Raw genomic sequence first — 9,000 nt, forward strand, 5'->3', positions numbered from 1 at the left:
ACAGCCATTGGAAATGAAAATATAGTCACCTTTGTGTCCAGATTCAACCACAGTAGGACTCAGAGAAACAGGAAAAACTGGAGGACATGTTTTTTTGAACACAATATGACCTTATAATAGGGTAGTAAGTTTTACTTGCAATTTACTAGAAACCTTATTTTTTTCCTTTAAGAGCAGTACATTCATTCCTTTACATTGGCAACTATTGCATGTACTAGAATTTCTTTTGATTTGAGAAAAACAAAACCTAGCACAGGCTTCACTGAAATTATTCTTATGAGTTTCAGCTTTACATTTATTTAAGTAATTTGCATTATATATATATATATATATATATATATATATATATATATATATATATATATATATATATATATATATATATATATATCTCCATCCATCCATTCACTTCCGCTTATCCTTTTCAGGGTCGCGGGGGGCGCTGGAGCCTATCCCAGCTGTCATAGGGCGAGAGGTGGGGTACACCCTGGACAGGTCGCCAGTCTGTCGCAGGGCTAACACACAGGGACAGACAACCATTCACACTCACATTCATTCACACCTAGTGACAATTTGGATTATCCAATTAACCTGTCCCCACAAGCTGCATGTCTTTGGACGGTGGGAGGGGGCCAGAGTACCCGGATGGAACCCACGCAAACACGGGGAGAACATGCAAACTCCACACAGAAAGACCCCGGCCTGATGTTGGAATTGAACTCAGGACCTTCTTGCTGTGCGGCAAAAGTGCTAACCACCGTATATATATATATATATATATATATATATATATATATATATATATATATATATATATATATATATATATATATATATATATACATATATATATACATATATATATATATACATATATACATATACACATATATACACACATATATATATATATATACATATATATATATATACATACATATATATATATACATACATATATATATATACATATACATATATATACATATATATATATATATATACATATTATGGCATGCCCTTTAGGAAAATATTATATATATATTCCAACCAAAGTCTGAATATATAGAATGAAACTTGAATATATAGAATGAAGCTTGAATATATAGAATGAAACTTGAATATATAGGATGAAACTTGAATATATAGAATGATCTTTTGAATATATAGAATGAAGCTTGAATATATAGAATGAAACTTGAATATATAGGATGAAACTTGAATATATAGAATGATCTTTTGAATATATAGAATGAAGCTTGAATATATAGAATGAAACTTGAATATATAGGATGAAACTTGAATATATAGAATGATCTTTTGAATATATAGAATGAAACTTGAATATATAGGATGAAACTTGAATATATAGAATGAAGCTTGAATATATAGAATGAAACTTGAATATATAGGATGAAACTTGAATATATAGAATGATCTTTTGAATATATAGAATGAAGCTTGAATATATAGAATGAAACTTGAATATATAGGATGAAACTTGAATATATAGAATGATCTTTTGAATATATAGAATGAAGCTTGAATATATAGAATGAAACTTGAATATATAGGATGAAACTTGAATATATAGAATGATCTTTTGAATATATAGAATGAAACTTGAATATATAGGATGAAACTTGAATATATAGAATGAAGCTTGAATATATAGAATGAAACTTGAATATATAGGATGAAACTTGAATATATAGGATGAAACTTGAATATATAGAATGATCTTTTGAATATATAGAATGAAGCTTGAATATATAGAATGAAACTTGAATATATAGGATGAAACTTGAATATATAGAATGAAACTTGAATATATAGAATGAAACTTGAATATATAGGATGAAACTTGAATATATAGGATGAAACTTGAATATATAGGATGAAACTTGAATATATAGAATGATCTTTTGAATATATAGAATGAAGCTTGAATATATAGAATGAAACTTGAATATATAGGATGAAACTTGAATATATAGAATGAAACTTGAATATATAGAATGATCTTTTGAATATATAGAATGAAGCTTGAATATATAAAATGATCTTTTGAATATATAGAATGAAACTTGAATATATAGAATGAAACTTGAATTATATAGAATGATCTTTTGAATATATAGAATGAAGCTTGAATATATAGAATGAAACTTGAATATATAGGATGAAACTTGAATATATAGAATGAAACTTGAATATATAGAATGATCTTTTGAATATATAGAATGAAACTTGAATATATAGAATGAAACTTGAATTATATAGAATGATCTTTTGAATATATAGAATGAAGCTTGAATATATAGAATGAAGCTTGAATATATAGAATGAAACTTGAATATATAGGATGAAACTTGAATATATAGAATGAAACTTGAATATATAGGATGAAACTTGAATATATATAGAATGATCTTTTGAATATATAGAATGAAGCTTGAATATATAAAATGATCTTCTGAATATATAGAATGAAACTTGACGTCACGGAGGCGCTTGCGCCATCTAGTGTTTTCCTTGTTTGTACCTGCGAGGAATGGCACTATGAGCCAGTCCGCACGGAATTTTGTGGCTCAAATTCTAAGTAATGAGGAGCTAATTAACACCCTGGCAAATGCATGTTCTGGGCAACCTAATATTTGTACTAGTGTACCGCATCGTACTACTGATGAAGAAATTTATTCACTTTTTCGTCGTGGAAGACCAAATGCAGTGAACCTCTCCGGTCAGATAACCCCTGGTTATCCAGCTAACGTTACTGCGGTCAAGTGAGCCCTCACTTACGAAGTCGCAGTCAAGCTAGCCGCCCCGCCAGCCGCACCTAAAATGTTGTTGCACTACTCTTACGCATATTACGGTATAGGTGCCGACTGGCTTAGAAACGCAGTGTTTTCTGTCCTGACACTATTTTACTTCACAATCCACTCCCAGTTTTGGTTAATCTCCACTTTCACCCCTGTGATCCACAGCCCAAATTACTGTATGATTCAGAGAAAATTAACAATAAAATTTACCCAATTTACTCAACTATACTTTTAATGTCCTCATCTTTGAGCTCAGATTACAGGAAAACTGAAAGAGGTGACGCAGATATCTCACTGGATTATGACTCTGGGTGACCCCCACTCTGCATGCTGTGATCCACAGCCAAAATTACTGTACAGTTTTTGAGAAAATTGATAGTAAAATCTTCCCATTTTGCTTTACTGTACTCTACATATTGACATCTTTGATCTCCGATTACAGGAAAACTGTAAGAGGTGACGCAGATATTTCACTGGATTATGAATCTAGGCTGTCGCCACTCTTCACCCTGTGATCCACAGCCAAAATTACTGTACGGATTTTGAGAAAATTGATAGTAAACTTTGCACAATTTACTCTACTGTACTCTATATATTCTCATCTTTGAGCTTAGATTACAGGAAAACTGTAAGAGGTGACGCAGATATCTCACTGGATTATGACTCTGGGTGACCCCCACTCTGCACCCTGTGATCCACAGCAAAAATTACTGTACAGTTTTTGAGAAAATTGATAGTAAAATCTTCCCATTTTGCTTTACTGTACTCTACATATTGACATCTTTGAGCTCAGATTACAGGAAAACTATAAGAGGTGACGCAGATATTTCACTGGTTTCTGAATCTAGGCTGTCGCCACTCTTCACCCTGTGATCCACAGCCAAAATTACTGTACGGATTTTGAGAAAATTGATAGTAAACTTTGCACAATTTACTCTACTGTACTCTATATATTCTCATCTTTGAGCTTAGATTACAGGAAAACTGTATTACTACTACACAGTTTAGATACACTCAACAAAAATATAAACGCAACACCTTTGTTACTGCTCCCATTCCCCATGGGATGGACGTAGAGACCGAAAATTCATTCCAGATACACAATATAACCATCCCTCCCAAACAGTGGTCACAAATCAGTCCAAATGTGTGGTAGTGGGCACATCTGCCATATTGAGATAATCCATCCCACCTCACAGGTGTGCCACATCAGGATGCTGATCTGACATCATGAGTAGTGCACAGGTGTACCTCAGACTGCCCACAATAAAAGGCCACCCTGGAATGTGCAGTTTTTTGCGCTATTGGGGGTCTGGGGACCCAGAACCGGTCAGTATCTGGTGTGACCACCATTTGCCTCATGCAGTGCAACACATCGTCGCATGGAGTCTATCAGATTGTCAATTGTGGCCTTTGGAATGTTGGTCCACTCCACTTCAATGGCTGTGCGAGGTTGTTGGATATTCGTGGGAACTGGTACACGCTGTCGTATACGCCGGTCAAGCACATCCCGAACATGCTCAATGGGTTACATGTCCGGTGAGTATGCTGGCCATGCAAGAACTGGGACATTCTCAGCTGCCATCTGCCCTGAACAATGTGAACCATGATTCATCCGTGAAGCGCACACCTCTCCAACGTGCCAGACGCCATCGAATGTGAGCATTTTCCCACACAAGTCTGTTACGGCGACGAGCTGGAGTCAGGTCAAGACCCTGATGAGGACGACGGGCATGCAGTTGAGCGTCCCTGAGACGGTTTCTGACAGTTTGTGCAGAAATTGTTTGGTTGTGCAAACCAATTGTTCCAGCAGCTGTCTGGGTGGCTGGTCTCAGACGATCTTGGAGGTGAACCTGCTGGATGTGGAGGTCCTGGGCTGGTGTGGTTACACGAGGTCTGCGGTTGTGAGGCCGGTTGGATATGCTGCCATATTCTCTGAAACGCCTGTGGAGACGGCTTATGGTTGAGAAATGAACATTCAATGCACGGGCGACAGATCTGGTTGACATTCCTGCTGTCAGCATGCCAATTGCACGCTCCCTCATTGCTTGTGGCATCTGTGGCATTTTGCTGTGAGACAAAACTGCACATTCCAGGGTGGCCTTTTATTGTGGGCAGTCTGAGGTACACCTGTGCACTACTCATGATGTCAGATCAGCATCCTGATGTGGCACACCTGTGAGGTGGGATGGATTATCTCAATATGGCAGATGTGCCCACTACCACACATTTGGACTGATTTGTGACCACTGTTTGGGAGGGATGGTTATATTGTGTATCTGGAATGAATTTTCGGTCTCTACGTCCATCCCATGGGGAATGGGAGCAGTAACAAAGGTGTTGCGTTTATATTTTTGTTGAGTGTATCTAAACTGTGTAGTAGTAATACAGTTTTCCTGTAATCTAAGCTCAAAGATGAGAATATATAGAGTACAGTAGAGTAAATTGTGCAAAGTTTACTATCAATTTTCTCAAAATCCGTACAGTAATTTTGGCTGTGGATCACAGGGTGAAGAGTGGCGACAGCCTAGATTCAGAAACCAGTGAAATATCTGCGTCACCTCTTATAGTTTTCCTGTAATCTGAGCTCAAAGATGTCAATATGTAGAGTACAGTAAAGCAAAATGGGAAGATTTTACTATCAATTTTCTCAAAAACTGTACAGTAATTTTTGCTGTGGATCACAGGGTGCAGAGTGGGGGTCACCCAGAGTCATAATCCAGTGAGATATCTGCGTCACCTCTTACAGTTTTCCTGTAATCTAAGCTCAAAGATGAGAATATATAGAGTACAGTAGAGTAAATTGTGCAAAGTTTACTATCAATTTTCTCAAAATCCGTACAGTAATTTTGGCTGTGGATCACAGGGTGAAGAGTGGCGACAGCCTAGATTCATAATCCAGTGAAATATCTGCGTCACCTCTTACAGTTTTCCTGTAATCGGAGATCAAAGATGTCAATATGTAGAGTACAGTAAAGCAAAATGGGAAGATTTTACTATCAATTTTCTCAAAAACTGTACAGTAATTTTGGCTGTGGATCACAGCATGCAGAGTGGGGGTCACCCAGAGTCATAATCCAGTGAGATATCTGCGTCACCTCTTTCAGTTTTCCTGTAATCTGAGCTCAAAGATGAGGACATTAAAAGTATAGTTGAGTAAATTGGGTAAATTTTATTGTTAATTTTCTCTGAATCATACAGTAATTTGGGCTGTGGATCACAGGGGTGAAAGTGGAGATTAACCAAAACTGGGAGTGGATTGTGAAGTAAAATAGTGTCAGGACAGAAAACACTGCGTTTCTAAGCCAGTCGGCACCTATACCGTAATATGCGTAAGAGTAGTGCAACAACATTTTAGGTGCGGCTGGCGGGGCGGCTAGCTTGACTGCGACTTCGTAAGTGAGGGCTCACTTGACCGCAGTAACGTTAGCTGGATAACCAGGGGTTATCTGACCGGAGAGGTTCACTGCATTTGGTCTTCCACGACGAAAAAGTGAATAAATTTCTTCATCAGTAGTACGATGCGGTACACTAGTACAAATATTAGGTTGCCCAGAACATGCATTTGCCAGGGTGTTAATTAGCTCCTCATTACTTAGAATTTGAGCCACAAAATTCCGTGCGGACTGGCTCATAGTGCCATTCCTCGCAGGTACAAACAAGGAAAACACTAGATGGCGCAAGCGCCTCCGTGACGTCAAGTTTCATTCTATATATTCAGAAGATCATTTTATATATTCAAGCTTCATTCTATATATTCAAAAGATCATTCTATATATATTCAAGTTTCATCCTATATATTCAAGTTTCATTCTATATATTCAAGTTTCATCCTATATATTCAAGTTTCATTCTATATATTCAAGTTTCATTCTATATATTCAAAAGATCATTCTATATAATTCAAGTTTCATTCTATATATTCAAGTTTCATTCTATATATTCAAAAGATCATTTTATATATTCAAGCTTCATTCTATATATTCAAGCTTCATTCTATATATTCAAAAGATCATTTTATATATTCAAGCTTCATTCTATATATTCAAAAGATCATTCTATATATTCAAGTTTCATCCTATATATTCAAGTTTCATCCTATATATTCAAGTTTCATTCTATATATTCAAGCTTCATTCTATATATTCAAGTTTCATCCTATATATTCAAGTTTCATTCTATATATTCAAAAGATCATTCTATATATTCAAGTTTCATCCTATATATTCAAGTTTCATTCTATATATTCAAGCTTCATTCTATATATTCAAAAGATCATTCTATATATTCAAGTTTCATCCTATATATTCAAGTTTCATTCTATATATTCAAGCTTCATTCTATATATTCAAGTTTCATCCTATATATTCAAGTTTCATTCTATATATTCAAAAGATCATTCTATATATTCAAGTTTCATCCTATATATTCAAGTTTCATTCTATATATTCAAGTTTCATTCTATATATTCAGACTTTGGTTGGAATATATATATATAATATTGCCATAACATATATATACATATATATATATATATATATATATATATATATACACACACACACACACACAGATTTTATTTGAAAATAGTGCCTTTCAGAACACCCAAGGATAACATGTCATATATATATGAAGCATAAGCCTCCTGAACTTTGTCAGTCAGCACACTGAAGAAAAAGAGTGCACTTATCATTGCACCATCCTCTGGACTCCTAGACCTCCCATTTTCTCATATTGCACTGTTAGTGACTCACTAGTTGCAGCAGTTCGCTCATGTTCCCCAACATTTTCTATGGAAGTGATCTGTTTTACCACCAATTTGCTCAATCCAGAGTTGAGACCAAGAAGCAGAGTTGCAGTCTTACACACCTCTTTGCAGCTTCTCTCCACCTGTTATCCCCCCAAAACCCCCTAAGAGACTGCGTCTGCTCCAAAACAACAAAAAAACTAACTGAAGATCAGCAAAATGACTTAAACATAAAAAAAAATCACAAAGAAAGAATAATACAGTTTCCACAATTGCACCAAAGAGTAAAACAGTTGAATGTGGATAACTAAACATTAGGTCTCTCTCTTCCAAGTCCCTGTTTGTACATGAATTAATAACTGATTGTGTTTACACCTCTCTGAAGCATTACTTATTATTAATCTCAGCGCTCTTCCACAGCATGTCTTTTGTCCTGTCTTTCTTCTCTCACTCCAACTGACCTTGGCAGATGGCCGCCCGTCCCTGACCCTGGTTCTGCTGCAGGTTTCTTCCTGTTAAAAGGGAGTTTTTTCCCTTCCCACTTTTGCCAAAGCGTTTGCTCGTAGGGGATCATATGATTGCTGCCTTTCTGTTTTATTCGTATCATTGTAGGGTTTTTACCAAACAATGTATAGCGCCTTGAAACAACTGTTGTTGTAATTTGACACAGTATAAACAAAACTGAATTAAATTGAAAAAGCAAAACAAGCTCTTTCACAAAAGAAATAACCAACTCAAGCCTAGCATTCAGATAGTTACTTGTATGGCATTCTTACACACTCTAAATCGGTGGCTTAAAAAAGCAACTGGAAACAATGAGTTGTTCACACGTTCCCCACTACACTACACTAACACAGTGGATTCCTACAGGTTACCTATGAAACCCATTATATAAACACCTAGCAAACGAATCTTATTCTAACACCAAACCATTCACAAAGAACCAACTGCTGTGCAAGAAAATAAACCAGATGAGCAAAAACACTGACCAAACTAGTGCGTTCTTCACCAACCCACAAATTGATATGGATCTCCCAGACTTGCTCTAGTGACAACAAATAAGCCTTTCTAATAGTCACCCAAAACAGGCTGGAAACCCAGTTTTTGCCCATTTTAAAATGGACAAGCCCTCAGTGTCACAAACCAGGTCCAAGTTTAGACAAAAAAAACAGGGAGACCACACAGATAATGAAGTGCAACAGTAATAAATAAATAAATCATGGATTTTATCTGAAAAGAAAGATACAGTGGTTAAAGCCTTGAAATAAACCCAAATCAAACCTAAAAAACAAAACAAAAAATGAGCTTATCTGACGGGGAGAAGAGAGCAAATGTTATTCATCAGGCCATCCTTAAACAATTAGCTGAATGACAACAGCTGTGATTTCTCCCAGGACACAAACCAGAGAGTGGGAGAAATCATCACACTAG

This window comes from Aulonocara stuartgranti (genome assembly GCF_965226115.1).
Source record: "Aulonocara stuartgranti genome assembly, chromosome: 5".
Lineage (NCBI taxonomy): Eukaryota > Metazoa > Chordata > Actinopteri > Cichliformes > Cichlidae > Aulonocara > Aulonocara stuartgranti.